Source organism: Helianthus annuus, chromosome 17, assembly GCF_002127325.2.
Source record: "Helianthus annuus cultivar XRQ/B chromosome 17, HanXRQr2.0-SUNRISE, whole genome shotgun sequence".
Classification (NCBI taxonomy): Eukaryota; Viridiplantae; Streptophyta; class Magnoliopsida; order Asterales; family Asteraceae; genus Helianthus; species Helianthus annuus.
In genome coordinates, this window is record NC_035449.2 from 125942467 (window position 1) to 125962942 (window position 20476).

The 20476-nt window shown below is 38.9% G+C and overlaps 2 long non-coding RNA genes across 9 annotated transcripts; both read right to left on the reverse strand.

Moving 5' to 3' along the window:
* Window positions 1–13741: 13741 nt before the first annotated feature.
* LOC110923089 lies at window positions 13742–15713 on the reverse strand. The gene is made up of 4 exons (XR_004885934.1): window positions 15468–15713; window positions 15344–15358; window positions 14978–15254; window positions 13742–14066 (listed from the first exon to the last, which is right to left on the reverse strand). It is a non-coding gene; the product is annotated as an uncharacterized LOC110923089 (long non-coding RNA).
* Window positions 15714–16277: 564 nt separating this feature from the next.
* Window positions 16278–20197, reverse strand: LOC110923180. Of its 8 annotated transcripts, none has more exons than XR_002583800.2 (8): window positions 19819–20197; window positions 19519–19708; window positions 19318–19417; window positions 17886–18060; window positions 17289–17790; window positions 17066–17210; window positions 16623–16701; window positions 16278–16509 (listed from the first exon to the last, which is right to left on the reverse strand). It is a non-coding gene; the product is annotated as an uncharacterized LOC110923180 (long non-coding RNA). The 8 variants fall into 8 exon arrangements; XR_004885935.1 differs by having other exon boundaries at window positions 19519–19650; window positions 19819–20196; XR_002583803.2 differs by lacking the exon at window positions 19519–19708 and having other exon boundaries at window positions 17289–17556; window positions 17689–17790; window positions 19819–20190.
* Between the last annotated feature and the right edge of the window lie 279 nt (window positions 20198–20476).

The following is a 20476-nucleotide window of genomic DNA, read 5'->3' on the forward strand; positions in this document are numbered from 1 at the left end:
ATCCTGATGTCAGATCAATCTTTGAGTAGAAGCTCGACCCTTGCAGCTGGTCGAACAGGTCATCAATACGCGAGAGCGGATAACGATTCTTCACGGTCACCTTGTTAAGTTCACGGTAGTCAATACACATTCTAAAGGTACCATCTTTCTTCTTCACAAACAAAACTGGTGCTCCCCAAGGCGAAGAGCTAGGACGTATGAAGCCCTTATCCAAGAGTTCTTGTAGTTGCGTAGATAGTTCTTCCAATTCTGATGGAGCTAAGCGATACAGTGCACGAGCTATTGGTGCTGCTCCAGAAGCTAGCTCGGTCTGAAATTCGACCTGGCGATGAGGCGGAAGACCAGGTAATTCCTCGGGAAATACCTCTGGAAAGTCGCGCACAATAGGGATGTCTTCTATTCTCTTTTCTTTTGTTGATGCATCCGTGACGAGGGCTAAGATAGCTGTGTGGCCCTTACGTAAACACTTCTGGGCCTTAAGGAAAGAAATGATGCCTACAACAGCACCACTCTTGTCGCCATGAATCACTAAAGGTTCTTCACCAGAATGAGGAATGCGGATGATCTTCTCCTTGCAAAGGATCTCTGCTCGATGTCGAGATAACCAATCCATACCAATAACGATGTCGAAACTACCAAGAACGATAGGAATAAGGTCTACAGGGAAGGTCTGATCAGCTAAGACGAGATTACAACCCTTAACTATATCGTGGCTTCAAGACTTTTACCGTTTGCTAGTTCTACAGTGTGCTTGGTGTTCAAAAGTGTTGGGGTACGTTTAAGCATTTGACTAACTTTTAAGGACACATAACTAGTATCGGCACCCGAATCAAATAAAACAGTAACAAAGAAATCGTCCAGTAGATACTTGCAGTTTCTCTTGAAGTGACCTTCAATGCCACACTGAAAACATCCTTTATTGCCCTGCTGTTGCTGCTGCTGCTGGTTCTGTGGAACTTACGGCTGTTGTTGGCGATTCTGATTTGCTGGACGTGCACCCCTGCAATCCTTTGCTTCATGACCAATCTTGTTACACCTCAGACAATGACCCTTGTTGCACTGCCCACTATGATGCTTGTTGCATCGGTTGCACTTGGGGTGGTTCCCTCGGTATCCACCCTGTCCCTGACTACCAGAAGATTGCTGACCAGGACTCTGGTAGTCATCAGTCTTTCGCTGCTGAGACTGAGACTGAGCTGATGTTGAACCCCTGCTGGAGACTCCATCCCCTTTGCGTTTGCTGTCGCCGGGGGCATCAGAAGTAGTAGTAGTAGTAGCACCAATACGCTTGGGCAGCCTGTTCTGCTCGACTGCCTGATCAGTGAGACGATGAGCCAAACGAATAACTTGTTGAATGGTTCCAAGGTTAGCTGAAGTCACATGACTCTGGATCTCTGGCACTAAACCTTTGAGGTACAGCTCGATACGTTTGATAGGAGGATCTACCATAGTTGGGCACAAGATAGCCAGTTCGTTTGATCTTCTCATGTACGCTTCAATTTCCAACCCCGTCATCTTTAAGTTGAAGAACTCTACTTCCAGCTTGTGGATGTCATCACGATTGCAATATTCTTCCTTGATCAAATCTTTGAAGTCGTTCCATGGGGTGGCATTAGCAGCAACCAACCCCAGCATCTGAACCTGAGCGTTCCACCACGTGAGCGCTACACCTTCGAGAGTACCAGTAGCATACTTCATCCTACGAGCCTCAGGGCATTCACACATTTTGAAGACAGATTCGAGCTTCTCGAACAAGTGGAGGAGACCTACAGCTCCTTCAGTGCCGTTGAAAGTAGTTGGTCGGCAGTCCATAAAAGTTTTGAAAGTACACACAGGAGGCTGAGCAGGTGGACCCCCTGCCTGAGCGGCTGCGAGTGCTGCAGCAACTTGCTCATTGATTAAAGTCGTCAGCTGGGCTTGAGTTAGATTAATACGTCCACTCATGATCTTCACAATAAAGAGAGCATAGGTGAGAAAAGTGTCGTGACAATGCGTATGTATGGAGTGACAGAAGAGAGTAAGCACACAATGTTTGTCTAACAATAGCTGCTACGTTAACCAAAGCGTACCATGAACAATGAACTATGTTACTAACAAGTAGGCACTATAACATAAATCATATCACCTAGGATGTTGAGTCTTGCATGTGGAGCGAAGCGTCGTTGTGGATCGTTGAGCACTATACAGGTTATAGTCTGGTTTTTTCAAAAAGCTTTTCCCTTTTTAAAACCAAGTTCACTATAACCAATGGTTCTGATACCAATCTATCACACCCCCAAAATCCACAAGCGGAGTATCACCGCATGGAGGCGTGACTGACCAGGATCAAGCCACCAATCATATTGAACAACGTAATTAAATAAATAAAACCAACCACAATATAATTGGTGTCTAAAAGAAAGTAACCAACTTTAAGTTAACAACGGAAGCATAAAATGTAAAACCCAAACATAAGTAATAAGTTCATAAAGTTTAAATGTTTAACATGGAAGTCAACAGTCCATGTTCCACAACGATCACTCCTCCCTGTGCAAGCTCCATAAACACCTAACGACCTGCAAGGCATGTAACAACGAGTCAACAACAAAGTTGAGCGAGTTCACAGTTGGGTGTTCGTTTTAAGTTATTTCAAAACATAGTTTTTCTTTAGCTGGCTTACTTTCCGTGGGGGTTACCCCATAGTTGAAATATGATTAACCACTTCCTTCTTTCCCAAACCATAATTAGTGGGGGCCTCCACATGTGAACCACTAGACCGTTACCATATCGACAACTGACGAACAATAGTTGTGCCCTACGTCAATGTCTATCATCATTGACTAAGTGCCCAGATCCATTAGTACACACCCGTCCGAACGGCACGGTGTGAGGCTTGTTAACCCTAATAGCGCTATTAACTAATGACCAGCTTGCCATTGGCCCGGCGATTAAGTCGATATAAAAATGAGGGACTTCATGATAGATTTTTGTCTAGTAAGTTTAAGGTTGTTGTCCTACCCAAGGAGGACGAACGTACGTATTCTACCCAAGGAGAATACACAGGATTAATGTTGGCATCCTACCCATGGAGGATGGCGGTACATATCCTACCCAAGGAGGATATGTAGGTTCTGTTTTAATTCTTTAACCCATTCCCAACCACCGGGAATCCCATGCCTTGTAGAAAGTGTGAACTCACCTCGATTTGCTCGGCAGATACACAGAAAGGTCAATCGAGATGCAAGTGGTCAACCACGTCCTAACATGGTTACCATACAAGTCAGGTCTAGGTTTGAGTAGTGCACAAAAGTTTACACAGAACTAACAAATTAAGAACACGTAATGATCATGGCAAACACTTAAGATCACATTCATCATGTAACAGACAAGTACACAACATATTCGAACTTGTGCGACTCTAACGATTGGGCTCGCACAAGTCTTATAGCCCAACAGCCTTGTGCGGTTTACCAAATTAAGCCCAATTGTTTCTGGCCCAACCTGTTGTGCGTCCAGCACATCCTTGTGCGACTCACTACGGGTTGTGCGATCCAAAAACACCCGGCCTAAATAACCTAAGCAAGCATACGACCCAAACAAGTAAACAATATTCAATTTGTGCGGTCCACTTGGCCTTGTGCGACTGGGTTTGGGCTTTAAGGCCCAACAGCATAATAAGGTTCAATATGTGTGTGGCCCAAGACTTGTGTGATCGGCACTGCCTTGTGCGATCCACGCGTCTTGTGCGATCATGCAGTCCTAAGTTGTATCGTGAGCTTTAAATAGTTGCACCAAGCTTGTGCGACTGCCTTGTGCGACCAATCCCTTGTGTGATCCGATTTGGTCTTGTGCGATCAAGGGTGGCCTTGTGCGATTAGTTAACTAATCCCCTAATTTCATGCAATCGGTTTAATTCATTCCACAGTTTCCTATTTTGCATTGAAGATAACAGTTTCCAATCATACAATTAATCGATCAAACAAGGGTTTTTAACCTCAAATCCCTATGAACCCTAATCATGTTCAAAACATAATCAACAACCATTTACACATATTAACACGGCTTATGTTATCGATTTCTAGCATGCATCCTAACGAGTTTAACACAACCAATCATCCGAATATGAACACCTCACAACCGATAAGCATACATTCGGTTCTCCATCATCATTTACATCATATGGTTATCAATCCTACAATGATCTAAATATACTACACACGTGAACCGATTTTTATGAATATCACACTTCATCGATTTACATTACAATCAAACACACATCATCTCTAAATCGCCATGTATAACATATAGATTACAACAATATCTAACAAAACAATAATCACGAAACACTAACTGGTTAGGAGGTAAAACAAGGATGATCCGAATCAAAAGAGCTTCAAGATATGGGGATGTTTCTCGTCGGGTTAGAGAGGGAGAGGAAGGAGAGAACTAGGATTTGGTGTGTGTTCTAGTGTATGCAAATTATGAGAAACAAACCCCAATGATGGGTGCTTGTACGCGTATAAAAGGGAGTGGGCCGAACCCTTCCTCGGGCTACCCTTGGTTCGAATACAAAAGATGTGGGCCGAGGATTGAGTGACACTAAAGTCCAATAGCTTGTGCAATCGGGTTAATGTTGTGCGGTTACATTATATACAATCATTACACAAAATCACATAAGACAAACATAACATTTCATTTAAACTACGAATCACACAATCACATATTGTCCAGACAAGTTACATCAAAGCATTACGAGAGGTTCTAAATTACGAGTTGTCACATTATCCCCAAGTTGAAAGAAATTTCGTCCCGAAATTTAGCACGTACTCACTGAGGAAGCTAGCTAAGTTGCATGGTTTTCTCGGTTTTCCTGGGGTGTCACACTCCTCGCCACAAGTAATTTGTTTTATCTCCTTGCGTACATTTTGTAACAGGTGAGTGAGCTCATCGCTTTTAAGCGCTTTCTCGATCTTAGTGCGCAACCAGATGCAGTAATTGGTGGTAAGACCATTGTGTTTGTGATAATCACAGTACTGACTTGGGTCCTGGCCGCGTTTGTTCTTCATAGGTGGAGGAGCCTTGAACTGGTAATCCTCTGTACTCAGTACTTCTGCGGGAGTTTTGGTCAAAGGAGTCCATTGTCTCTCTCTGTTTTCTTGTTTAGCTTCTCTCTGTGCAACGAGCTTATTAATGGTAGCTCGTGCATCTTCTGATGAATAATTTCCTGAACTCGAATCGCGCCAGCCTTTCTTAAATTTTTTTCCCGCTGCTCGGGCCTAAATCTGTTTGGCGGCTGTGTGGTGGTGGCGGCCTGTTGGTGCTGAGATTTTTCTCAGTTTGGGCATAAACCTTAGCCGGCGCCATTAATTTTTTCCAGCTTTTTGGGATTCCCTCCGTTCCGGACAAAACGTTTATCATGTCGTCACATCTGACGGCATATTTAAATTGGGATCGGATCAGGTGCTCGTGAACGTCTCCTATTTCGAGCACTTCTTTGTTGTAACGGGTAATGAAGTCCTCTAAACTTTCATCATCGCGGCGCCAGATATTCATTACGTCCGCCGTATCACGGATGGACCGCCTTTGCTAGCTGAAGTGTACCAAAAACTTCTCACGTAAGTCTACCCATGACGTAATTTTTCCCACAGGCAGGTTATCAAACCAGAGCCTTGCGGCGCTTGTAAGGGTTTGAATAAAGAGGTGACACCACATCGTTAGAGTCCAGCCTCCCACCAATCCTGCGCTTGTGAAGACCCGAAGATGGTCATCTGGGTCCGTCATACCATTAAACTTGCCTACGTTGGATGGGAGCTTTGCTTTTTCTAGTGAAGCCAGAGCAATTTCGCTGATGAATTTGGAATTCTCTGCCGCTTCTGCAGGGCGATAGATCAGATTATAATTGTGTTCAGCTTCAGGATTGTAAATCGCACGGGGTTTACATTTGTTATAGTTCGGTTGTAACTGACAAAAAAACACTTACACTGTCTCCTTCACGGTAAGTTTGATCGTATTCATTGGTGTGGGTGTTCCGTTGTGAACCCGACCTGGTGTGAACTGATGGCCTTCTATGAGAGTGGAATCGACAAAAAAACACTTACACTGTCTCTCCTAGTGAACTGCACCTCATTGTCATCTGAAGCTTCTCCTACAATACCCTCAACCTGGGTATTGTTAACGAAATTTGGCCAAGGGCCATTTTGACGGTGAGTTGAAGTTTCTTCCATCTACAAATGGAACAACAAAGTGAATCGAAACGAGAAAAAAAACGGATGAAATAGAGAAATCAGTGGGCGCCAATGAAGAAACACTGGTTAAATGATCGGAATCAGATAAATCAGGGGGTTAGGTTATGCATAAAAAGGGTTGGTTTATTCTCGTTCGATTCGGGGGGATAGATCTTCTCCTCTTCTCGATAACTGCAAAACAGACACTGTCAGACTCACCACGGGGAGAATGGGGGTTCTCTCCATGACCACCCTCCGGCGTGGGAATAAGTATCCGTATATGAAGAAGAAGAAGTATAAGTGAAGTGAATGTAACTTGAAGATTGTACCTGAATTACTCTTCTATTTATAGCCGGGAGTTTGGGCGGGAAAACCTGTTATTGATATTTTGACGGAAAATGCTAACTCCGTAAGAGGTTATTTTCCCTCCGTTAATCTCTTCATCGAGTGTGAGAGCACACGGATCGCGATCTAGACCCATGGATGGGGTACTGCCACGTGGAAAGTGGGCAAGTGGAGTTTCCCTTCAATTCCATGCCATCATCGTGACTTCAAGGGAGCTCGGGATGATGACACGTGACCAGACGATTATAACCGTCTAGTGGTGCACGATTGAGTCTTCTAGAAGATTTACAGCCGTAATCCAGTGTGATTCCTTATCGTGTGGTATCAGTGAAGTAAATAATATTCAAGTCTGGGCATTATTTAAGCGGGAGTGATTGCTGGGATTTTTATCCCTGTTTGTTACAGAGAGAGGCGCAAGGATACATTAGCTCCCTTTTGGCGCGCAGGTGTTGCTTGTTGTCTTTCTTATGTGTCCTCTTTGTTGGACCAGTGCGCGGCCGCGCAAGGTCTAAAGAGGGTTAAAGATGAGGTTGTGGTATGGTCTCAAGTACTTAAAGCGAGGTTTTTGGGACGTTACCCCTTCACCAAGCATGGCCTTTATTTGACAAAGACTCTTACTGTCAATCTTGGATCCCGAGACTACTACACACACTCTAAAAGATGGAAAATGGCTGATGGTGGTGGATGATGGTGTTGTAGTGGTGTTGGAGTGGTCGCAAGTGAGAGAGAAGTGATTTGCTAAGAGACGGTTTGGAATGGAACCAAGCACATCTATTTATAGCTGAAATCAGAAGCTCCACCAGGGCCCGTGCCCACCTGGCACGACCCCGTGGTCATCTCTCTCTCTCTCTCTCCTATCTCATTAACTGCTTGTCAGTTCTTGTTCTAACACGGTCCCATGTGTTAATGGCACGGCCCGTGGCTAATGTACTTATTATACTATTGCATATTCTGAAAATCTTTGAGTTGACCACGCCCCGTGTTGGCTTAACACGGACCCGTGTTGGCTGCCAGTTTTGTCCTTTGTTGTTGTCTTTTCTTCTGCACAGCATCCACCCTTGGACACGGCATGTGCCTTGTGGACACGGCACTACGTCAAGTCTTCTGATCTTGCTATTCTTGTGGTTTGGATGTGGATTGGGGCTTGGCGAGTTGCATCAATTCCGTCTTCTTTGTATTTATGTTAGTTTTTGTTGTCTTTTTTCTCCTTTTGCACATTTAAGCTCTTTTGACCCTGTAAATTAAAATGGAACAGAAAAACAAGCTTTTTCCAACATTAGTACTGAAAAGGGGTTGATTTTACGCCGTATTTGATATAATTTATATGTTATATTTTAAGCACATCAAATACCCCCACACTTGAATCTTTACTTGTCCTTAAGCAAAACTCTATTACGTGACTTATACACCCAAACGGAATAGGTAGAAGAGAAGGTTTTGGTCTCATCTTTAGAATGTCGGGAATCTAAGTTCTAAATTCATTTTTTTTATTTACAATCTTATTCGTCATGATTTATTTAAAACACAAGTTAAGAAAAATTACTTACTTTGGCCATAACATGCCTTTATAAAATTCCATTTAGTTATATACAAATTTACACTCCTCACAAGTGGTCACTCAACACTCGGCCGATGATGTATTAAGTGAAAACGCTCGTGCCCGGTTTTGGAACTTACTCCTACCATAGGCTTGACAATCGATCAAACCTCCTCCTTTTAACGTTAAATCCTTATAAATATCAAGAGGGCTTTTGAAGGGTAGGTGGTGGTTCAGGTTTGGTGTGTTTTATTGAAAAGGGTGAAAAGCGTAAAATATGAGTTTTTCTATTGCTTTGTGGCTTAGCAAAAAATACTTTGGCATATTTTTCTGATTTTTCTGATTTTTTTTGGGTGCCAAAGTTGAAACTGAGTCATAATCGTAATTTCATAACCGATAGGTTTACAAAAATGAAAGATGAAATAATGAAAAGGTTTGTTTTTGTGGGTTTGAAAATGAAAAGGTTTTTAAGGTTTAAAGGGTTTAAATAGGGTGGTGTTTTTGGATATAGCAAAAAGAAAAATAAAGGTTTTGTTTTGAAAAATGGGTTGATCCTAATGCCTCCATCATTTACTTAATTGGATTTTTGTAGGTAAGGACTTGAAACGCATCGCATTGTCAAGTTCTAGATTTGTGAGAACCAAACGGGCTATTCACACAAGAAACGAAAATTGAGCAATTAGTACAGATGTATATTTTTATGCTTGGTAATGGCTCAAAACTCACTTTTGTGGGAAAAGGGTTGTAGTGTAAAACTGTATATATATATATGTATATAAACAAGTTTTACAAAGATTTGTCATGACCGTTTTCATAATTTTCTAAATCAGTTCTTTTTATCACGACGCTATCAGTTGTAAATTCATAAAACGTAATTTTTAGAACTTATTTTACCCAACTAAACTAAAATAAGTAAAAGGAAATAAAAAAGTTTGAAAAAAAAAATTAGGGTGATTAGCGGTTCCAAGGTGAGTTTTGTGTAAGGCTTGATTTAGGACAAACGATTCAAGGTTTTCTATTATCCTTCCCCCACACTTAAAGTACACATTGCCCTCAATGTGTCCCAAATATGATTTATTTTGGTAAAATGTGTAAAAAGTGTGAAAATAGCAAAAAAAAAAATTTGTTACTGGCACTTGAAGCACGGGGGCGTGCTATGGGGACACGACATGTGCCAATAACAAATTGAAATCAGAAGACTTATAGTGGGGTGGCCACGGGGGCGTGCTGGGGGAGCACGGCCCATGCCACCTTCTGGGCAGAAAAAATTTTTACAACAGTAAGTTGGGCATGGGGGCGTGCTAGTGAGCACGACCCCGTGCTGCAGCCACTGTTTTGCAGTTTATGTTCATGGGTTCCATTTTCCATTATCCATCGGGTGTTTCCGCTTTCTTTAACACACTTATTTAAATAACCATCATCCAATCCTCCATTTCATTAAAAATAAAAACAATTACAAGAAAATAAAAATTACAAACCTACATAAAACTAAGATAGATAGGTAGGATCTTGAGAATGCCAGTTCGAGATCATTTTTAAACAACCCTAAAGCTACGTTCCTAGATCTACGAAAGTTAGATGTTAGAGGACTAGAGCTTTTGTGGGAAATACTCAATCTAGAGGTCATTGAGCATCTCTTCAATCTCCCTCAGAAGGAAGATGTCGGGTTCCTCTTCTACCTCTTCTTAATTGGGATCGGGATTTATCGGAACCTCGAAGGAAACATTGATAGGGGAGGTTTTGGAATCTCATCTTCCCATCCCGTAGGTTATATGACCTCATTAGTGAGGTTCCAATCTTCTTGCGGGAAGATTGGCTCCATCGGAGGCAAGGCTAAGATGTTCAACCTTGGGTGTAAAAGGTTGATTTCCCTGAAACAATCTTCTAGCCCCATGGAGAGATAGTTCACGCGGTCTATTAGAACTTCCTCCACTAAGGTCATCTCGTCAAGACTCTCTCTCAAGGCACTCACATATCTTACAAGAGTAGCCTCGATGGAGAGTCTCATCCCTCTTCTGTGGTTTCTGGAGCTTGTTGATGATGTTCCACTTTGCTGGCTTGACATCTTGAGAGAAAATGACTAACCGTTAAAAAGATATGGAATATCAGAATGTTCAGCACGTCCCCGTGCTACTCCAACTATTCCAGATTCTTAGCTCGAAAAATTTTATTTTAAGTTAGATTTGATTGATTTTTAATTTTCTGAACGTAAATAACTTAAAATAATGTCTAACTAAAGTAGATATGCAAAACTTTGAGCTAAGAATCAAGTGTATGACCCTCCTATTGAAGCTTTTTAAGCTTGAAGCTTCAAGTTTCAATAGAGTTCATGGAAGAATGAAGAAGGGGAAAGGACCAAAAGAGGAAGGTCAATTGAGGGCTTTTTAAGAACATACCTTTTGGGGTATGAGTGAAGAATCTCTAGGATCCTGCCCTTTTGGAATGTTTCCAAACATTCTACCTAAAGGCTGACTTTATAGACAGTGACAGCATGTTGGCACGGCCCGTGCCTGGGTAGCACAGCCCCATGTCGTTTATATATGTCAGAGAATATTGTCTGTTAGTTGAACACGGGCTACGTCATCACTGACAAGGCCACGTGCTGAAAAATGCGAGGGGCACGGCCTCGTGTTAGTTCGGCACACCCCATGTTTTTAGATGATTGCTGGACACGGCCACGTGTTCAAGATTTTTATGAAGATTGTCTAAGTTTTTTAAGGAATTATCTGACATCTGGTGGTTCCTTACTGGTTGAAACAACACCGTACTGTCGGATACACCTCATACTTTGGCGAGAAGTACAAAAACGCAAGAGGTTGTCGGAAAGGCAGAAGACTTCTTTAAAAATGGGAAAACGATACCATCCCTTATTTACCTTATCCGGGCTCTTGTTAAAGAAGGTATGAGTCGATTCGCTCTCGTCCACGTTGTCGGTGTGAAACTCACACACTGTAAGGGGGACTGTCATCACAAAATCAAAATAGGGACGACTATCCATTTCGCTTTCGCGATCGTCTATGGTAGAGGGTTGGTTGACCTTGGTGTTGTTGTATGTACCTGATTTTTCCTCCATCGATTCTCCTTCGGATGGAATCCTTGATGAATATCACGCCTTCGTTAAGGATTCTATTTCTTTGATCTTTAGGAGAATTCTTTCTTCTATTTGACTTATGTCTTCTAAGTCATCTAGATGAGAGGTTTGATGGAGTTCAGGCGGAGGGATTTCCTCGTTATTTCCACTCCCGTTTGTCTCAAGGTTTTCGTTATACGAAAACGATGGGGCTAAATAGTGGGGAGTGAAGTTTAGAATGCCACATTCCGATTCTTCATGCTCCTCCCCATAATAATCGCACCATAAACCGTAAGAGTGGCGGGGATAGAAAAAATCAAAGAAATCCATGTTTTTTTAGAGCGTCGAGATCGGGCGGTCACTATTTTCTTACAAACTGTTGGGTTGACACGGCCCCGTGTTAGGGCAACATGGCCCCGTGCAGTAGTCTGTATCTGGCAGAAAATAGATTTTAAGATACTGGAGAGTTGACACGGCCCCGTGTTAGAACAGCACGTCCCCGTGTCAATTCTGCAGAAAGTGAAAAAAAATAAAAGAAAAAGGAGAAAACCCTAAAAAAATATAGAAAGGACTAGGCCGTTAATTTTAAGTGTAACACCCCGACCGCGTAACACAACAAACCACGGCGGAAACGTTAGAGAGTCACGTCACAGGATAAATTATTTCACAACACATGGTAATTGAAGTTTCGTTTTATTGATTAATAAGTGATTTACATTGTCTTAGAGTAATAAAAAACAAGTTCAAACATATTGTCTTTCGTATTTTATGTCACACTAAGGATCACGTCCAATCCTACGTGAAGCATGATCATAGCATCAAACAATAGCTCCTGAAACATATGTGAAAAGAGAGTCAGCATAAAAAGCTGGCGAGTACATAGGTTTTGTGAGTGTGTCAAATTCATGGCTTGTATACATATTGCAATACCTCGTACGACTACTAGAGTCAGTAAGTGTAAACCTTGTATCCAAAAGCGTCTGGTATTGCAATATAATTAACCAACTAAAATATGTTGGTTAAAGTTTATGAAAACCTCGTTGCCATGAATCTTGACTAAAACATTTGTTTTTGTAAAACCAAGTAGTAAATCGTCTTGTAAGAAAACTTCGTATAGTTTATATCTTTAAGTGAAAATTGTTGTGTGACATCGTTTGAAAACATTTGTCCAAGTGATCTAGATAACGCTACCACATGTAATATGATAAAAGCACTTATATATAAGAAGTACCAGCAGCGTATCCACCATATTTTTATCACATTACACATGTCTCGTTATCTAATCACTTACAACAAACCAATTGTCCAAATCGTCCTTGTTATAAACCATTTGTCATTCGTCCGTGTTATGAACCAAATCGTCATTCGTCCGTGTTATAAACCAAATCGTCATCCGTCCGTGTTATAAACCAAATCGTCAATCGTCTAACTTTTGGTCATTCTATTTGAATACATTCAAACCTGTGTGACTCGACTATACCACCCAAGGGGTATCATTAATTCGACTAACAAACCACCAAAGGTTTTGTTAAAATAACAGATTCTGTCGTTCCCCAAACTACCCACCAAATCCAGTGAATCGTCTAGTAACGGGATTGTCAGTCCTATAGTACCATAACATACTACTGGTTGGCTTGATCAATGTTAATCAGTGTCATTCGTGTTATGGATAACGCACCAACAAGTTCGTCCACATTATTGAAATCGTCGTGTTTTATATAAACCATAGACTTTGTTTTGAAAACTTGAAATCGTTTTAGCACATATGAGTCACCCCAAAACATTTAGAAAAACATAAAAGAAAGGAGCTATGTACTCACTTGGGATTGCAAAGTATCCTTGAATCAAGTGTGATAACAAAGCTTCAAACGTGTCCTAATGTGTCGGATACTATGTTAGTGTAACGGGACATACATTGGGAATCGGATAGAATGAGGTCTTGTAAACCAAATGAGTGTTGGAACTCATATGAAATGGTTTAACAAAGTCTACATTCCGATTTGAAATGAATCCTAAGTGCTTTTGACCCGTTATGACCCGTTAAGGTAGTTTACGCTACTTTAACGTTCCCCAAATATATAGATGAACAGTAATATTTTCTCTTTCCTCCACTCACATCCACTTTTTATAATACGCAGAACCCACTCACATAAAAAAACAAAAATGTTGAATGGGATGTGAATGCTTTTATACCCTACCCAAAAGAAAACCCGGCATTGGGTATTAAAAGAAACCCAAATATTCCAAGAACTGGTTCGATATCCAATGCTACCTGTCGGGTATTTACTGGGTCTATACCCTATGAGGGCCCAACTCAAGTATACCCGAGCCTACCCGATCAACCCAAAACCAGAATCGGAAAAACCTGACCCCCTTCCTCTTGCAAGGCCCGGTTTTAGACTTTGTTGACCGGAAGTAGGTATGACAACCCTGAAATGTGCACCTCTACCCTAACAGGTTAAACCACCTACCATCCCTAAATTGTCCCTGTAACGATCGCTTGTGTAAAAACCAACCTAGAAATTCCATCCCATTAGATGTGCAACAATGAAACTGTAATTAAATGAATGTAGATGGTATGCCTTGAAAATATTTACATGCACTCACTTTCTTTACAAAATTCTTATTACATAACACTATGCAAGAATGCTTAAACAACAACTTCCATACAAACTTTTTTTCTTTTAACATTTGCAAGTTAAAGGAATTTCCCGCCAAATATCTTCACCATTTTCACATTCTTGTGTCTCGGAGTTTATCGGGGCCACTCGGGAGGGTTAGTTTTCAAGAAAGTCTGACCTTTCAACTATAAGTAAGCAAGATCTTGATCCATTAGAAAGTCAACGAGGTGTCACAAGAACGAATGTCATCGCGTAAACAAGAAGAAACATAACAGCATCGGCGTATAGACCTGTTAGTACATATTACATTTGGTGCAAGGATTAATAAATATCTATACACACACAGAGAGAACGATCATGTGAGAAACACAAAGTTACTCGAGAACCAAAAAAACCACTATCAACCAAGCATATTTTTTTAGTTTCAATTTTTTACTTTTATATGTTACTAATCTTTGTGGAAATTAAAAAAAAAAGATTAATGTATGTGTGTATAATATAGTGTTATGATCAAATATAAATACATTGAACATGTTATGCATACAAATAACTAGAGTGATTATCCTAACATTAGAGTAATTAGTGTTACTTTACAATTTTTAAACTAGAGTAATTATTATCACCTAACTTCTTTTTTTTTTAATGTAATTACTCTAGTTATTTGTACGTTTAGTAGGTTAAATTCATTTGTACCAGATCCCATCCCACCCCTATATATATATATAGGATGTGGATCATTACAGAACATTAATTATTGCGAGAACAAAAAGAAGAACTCTAAATCACTAAATTTTGGGATTTAAGATTCTTTTTTTTTTTTTTTGAATTTTATGTTTTTCACATTCTTATGTGTATTATATATACATAAAAATACCTTTTATTTTTACCAACACATAGTCTGCATACATATACATATAGGTAATTTAACCTACAGATAACCTACATATGTGTAGGTTCTATAGAAACTGAATTTTTTTTCATATTTTGTTTTTAATTATAGTGTGAGAAACAATAAATCTTACATTTGTAGCATTTTCATTTACTTTTTAGGTTTTTAAGATTGAAAAAATGGGTGATTCATTTGTTCTCGTTGATCTACAAATATTATTTTTTTTACAATACTAACCTTTTAATACAAAAATACCTACACACATACATATATACATATATGTATAAGGAAAGGTTAAGAATTCGAATTTACCTCTTTGTCCAGAAGTTGCTGCAGGAAGTGCAGGGACCTTTACAGCTGCATGATCAGAAAGAGGTACACAAAATAAGCTTGATATAAGCTTGTTTTAAAAATGGTGAGTCGCTCGAGACGCTTAGGCCCCAACAGTAGAGGCACGATGAACGGGCAGGATGTGAAATGAAAGGCCAAGGTGCGGGAACGTGATCATTGAGATCGCAAATGAAGCTCACTCGTGAATATTTGTCGAATGTTGCATCTGAAGGCAAGCTAGGAAGAAGGCATCCCGACCCTATTTCGTCCATACAAACATATTTTATGTATCATTAAATAAAAAATATTAATTATTATAACTGCTAATGAGAGATTTTTTAAAATTACCTTGCGTTCCGTTTGCTGCAATTGAGTTGTAGATTCCAACATGCCAAGAAATGATATAAACTATGAGCTTCGAGTAATATGATCGAAAAGATTCATGTTAAATAAACGGAAACAAAAAACAAACCTTGGAGGGAGAAGTCTTGTAGGTTTACACGACAAAGATTATAGACATTGTTGGTTATGTTTTCTTTCTGTAACTTGTACCCAAGTGAAGCCGCACAATTTATCGCTTGCAAATTGGTTAAAAAGCTTTGCTTTTGCAAGTGAGATACATAACTTCCCATTGCATTACAACATGATGTATGGTTGCTAATCTCATCTCCACAACCTTGTGCGACAGGTCGGACATTTGGCAAAACCAATGGGCAAACTGAAATCAACATAACAATTTATTTATTTATTTAATATTTATTTATTTATTAATTTTTTTTACCTTTCAAAAAAAACCACAGGTACTGTTTTCGCAATTTTTAAACTATTGGACTGCAATAGTTATTTTCAGCAAATCACAGGGCCGAAAAAGGTAATTAACTACAATTATTATAACATCAACCGCTCTTACCAGCTAATATTATCCGCTTTGCCCACACTACAAAAAAAATCCATTCAGTGGCATACAATAAGTGCCACAAAAAACCAAATAAGTGCCACATAAAGGCCTCTATTGGAATGAGCGGCACACAAAAAAAAGTGCCACTAGAAGCGGTGACGCTAAAGCCTTTTAGTGGCACTTTTTTTGTGTGCCGCTCATTCCAACAGCGCCCTTTAGTGGCACTTTTTGTCTGCCACTATAAACTTTTGGGTTTTTAGCGACATGTAATTTTTGCCACAAAAAATACATCAAATTAAATGCCACTATAGTTGTTTATCATATTAACTATATTTAATTATAATCATTATTTGTTTACCATATTAAATAAAAAAAACCATAAAATGCATAAATTGTAATATCATTACTTCAATTAAAAGTTAGATCATGTTCCAAACATATTAAAACATCACATAAGTGTCAATTAAAGTCTAAATAGCAAACATATAGAATACAAACTAACACATGTTTGAATAAAAAACTTGAAGCTTCGCAATCATGAACCTCTTTCACAATCTTCATGCAAATAAAATGATCTTCATATTAACTCTTTCAAAGCAATGATACTAGTAGATACCTGCTAAAAAATAAAGACCTTTAATATGCAAACAACAAGGACACTATTCAATATGCAAATAAAAATATATTGGCTCCTGCCTATGTGAAAACTGGTAATATAAAAGTAATTACCATTAGCTTCTTTCAAATGATATATGGTCAACTGATAAAGGGTTGTTAGGGACCGGACCGTAGAACCAATACCATGGACCTATAACATATAACGGAAAACATATGTTAAAATATGTTAAAAAGATAGATGGTATTAAAAATCAAAGTTAATACCCACTTGAAAGAAATAATATATTAAAATTTAGATGGTACACTGATTTATTCAACCGTGCAATACATATATATATTTTTTATAATATAACTTTCTTATTACTAATTATATAATTATACATTTCTTAACATGTGTAACACATAAAAATATTGTAACCTAGTTATCTATAACCAGAATCAAATTCAGTATACCCAAACACTAGAAACTTATATGCAATTGGAAGATGATAATGAGATAATCACTTCCAAATGCAATGCCAAACACCACCTAAATTCAAATACTTGCTTCTCACCTTTTTATTGCAGATATATTTGGTGTTCCATCTTCGTTGTAAAAATTTTCTAGTTGTAAGCTTTGGACGTGTCGGTTATAAGGATCTTCATCGCCGTTTCTTCTTTCTTTTTGGTCTGATACCAATCATACCATGGGTGGATAATCTGAAAACAAATACATATGAGGAATTTTAAATTTTACTATAAAAACGTTTGTTGATGCAAAATTTCTAGTTTAAGTACCTGATATAAGTCCCTCCACGATCTAACCGATTGATATGGTCGTTTGTCCACTGCATTTTTGGTCTCGTCGAGCCATTTTCTTTAATATTTCTACAAATTCATCCTTAGTTACTCTACGATAGTCATCTTTATCGAATTCTTTCATTATTTCTTCAAGTGTTTTCTCCTTGTTCCAAGTTAATCGACTGAACTTGATATCTTGAAGAATTGCTTTTAGTTCGGGAAAAGATATGTAGCTATCGCCATCTTGATCGATCATTGTAAATAGCTTGCGAAACAATAAAAGAATACAAATAAATAAAAAGCAAAGGAAAGTATAAATGGAGGATAAATATGAAAATGAACGCGAATCTAACCGTTCTATAACAGGTAGGTTTACTGAACCATCTTTAGTGAGTACTTGTTCTGCAGTGTGCTCTTGCAGATGTTTTAGTATGTTCACAACTAAACGCTCGTGTTTCACGTATGATAGTCGCCTTTTTTGGACCGAAGGCTCACACATCTACACCGGAAGATGTTGAAAGATTAAGGAAACATGTGTTGTACTTATACAAATCAAATAATGCTAAGTCTGTTTTATTTTTTTAATATACCTACCATATAAAGTATACCATCAAGAACATAAATGAGACAAACAGAGGAATCATGAAGATGTAGCCCTAAGACACGCCAAAAGATATTTCGATAATTAGGAAGAACGCAAACGGTATAACCGAAATAACCATAATTTTGGCTGCAGAACTCGTCTCTTCATCTGTAGTTACACCAGAGCCTGCAAATAAAAAAACACACTTCGGTATAGTAAATACTAGGGGTGTTCAAAAAGCTCGCGGTCCGCTCGAAGCTCCCTCAGAAAAAGCTCAAAAGAAGCGCAGTTGTAAACGAGCCAAGCTCGAGCTAGGCCTGGCTCGGCTCGTGAGCTCGCGAGCTGGCTCCAATTATATTTATATTAATTTTAAGTCTATTAAAGTAAAAATATGTGGGAGTGTGCTACGGTGCTAATATTTTGAGTTTAGTTAACCAAATAACATATACAAATATGGAAAAATAAGCAAAAATTACACATATAATACTTCTTATATGCCTTTGATCTTTAATATATTAGTAAAATAAAAATAACACATATAGACATATGTGTATTTTTATTTTTATTTTTTTCTTGTTTTTTATTGTAAAAGAAAATAAAAATTAACGAGCCGGCTCGAACATTATTCGAGCCGAGCTCGAGCTCGACTTTTCGGCTCGATAATATAAATGAGCCGAGCTGGCTCGTTTAAGTTTGACCTCGAGCTCAACCTGCCCTAGTAAATACTGAAAAACCTTGATCAAGTAGGGGTGGCTTGTTAACCCGTTTAATTAAACGGGCTGTGTTTGTGTCAACTCGTTTGACCCGTGAATTAATCATGTCAACCCGCTAGCCCATTTACAACTCGTTTATCATGGGGAAAAAGAAAAACTAAAATGTAAATGGATTGAGGGATTGAGGAATTGGGCTGGCCAGTAAAATATGATAACAACTTTTGGTGTGCGTGATGGATCCACGCGTGGTGGAGGTGCCATCACGTGGCGCCCCATCCCTGCTAAGGATTGAGAATGATTTGCATAAAGTTAACATTGAACATACTGCCTTCATATCTAAGTAACAGGAGACACAATTCCATTCGCTTTGGGCCACGAAAACGGTTGAGTCGCCCCTAGACGTGAGTAGTAGTATGTTTATACTACACTACAGATGTCAATAGCGCCCGTAGAGAGCGATATAGCGTGCTACGCAGCAAAGCAGATTGATGACATTATATAGAATTTAGCGACAAATAGCGAGATTTTTGGAATTTTTTTATTTCGTTTTTTTTTTTGATAAAATTTACATATAAAATATTTCTTAAATTTTCTTCTAGTGTATCGCTAAACATAAAATTGCGCGTAGTTTGTCGCTATCGTTCACTATTCGCTATTGACAGCTATGTACTACACAACTAAACCTACAGTAACTTAATAAAGAGTAGGATATTATACAGTAATGACTGACCATTCTAGAGTGTAATCTTGAGATGCTCCCTGTGTATATCATTAATATATTGCCCAAGATAACCTAAAATTAGCTGCCTTACTAAACCTTCAAACATTTCCTATACAATTAGAACACCAGTAACCATCCAATATCTAATTAGTAAATGAAAAATCTCAAAAAATGGCAAACAAATTAAAGAATATATCTCAAAGTTGCAACCTCAAATTAAAGTAGCCCTCACATTATCAGCAAAGGGAAATGATAATGAAATTTATACAAAAAAGTTTCATTGAGACGTTTCATCAAACATGTGGAGCGCATGACTGAATCTTGCAAAGTATCTAACTTCTTCTAGTTGATTCGACCCCAAAATCGCATACACCAATGACCAAACAAGGTTCATGTTATTCTAAATCAACACCAACAGTTACCATCACAGCATCCCGTTTATGCAAAAAACAACATTTACTAAATAAAAACAAAAAAAAAAACACTAAACATGTTCTAGTAAGTGTTTACCTGAAATTGTGGGTCGTATAAAGGAAATGACAAGAGTCTCGACTGAACCAACATGCTGAATTTAGGGCGCTTAGCCCCGGGCTCATTCATCTCCCATTCTGCAAACAGCGATGCCAATAGATTAGAGGAAAGGAAGGGCGGTCGACGGTCATTGGGGTGCAGCGATGGTGGTCGGCCCTTAGTGGCGGCTACTGCTTTTCTCCTCAACTGCTGTAAAGGTATCTATTTGGATGGGAATCAAATCAGGGATGGGAAAGGGAGGAAAGATGAAAAATTGAAAAACAATATGGGAATCAAATCAGGGCTATGGGAAAGGGAGGGAAGATGAAAAATTGAAAAACAATATGGGAATCAAATCAGGGCTATGAGAAAGGGAGGGAAGATGAAAATTTGAAAAACAAGGGAGATGGAAGTAGAAGAAAGTAGCGGGAATTGAAAATTGTATTTTTTGGGTAGAATGAGGAGGCCAGAAACTCAAATTTGATTTTTTTTTCTTTTATTTTAGTTACACGAAAATAATAAGTAATAAGTATAGTGTAAAGATAAAAACTAAAATTACAACTCATAAAAATATAACTTTGTATATTTGAGTTTTGATTACATCTTAGGATTAGTGGCATAAGTAAATTTTATGGTGAGACTGAAAGTGTGAATTAGT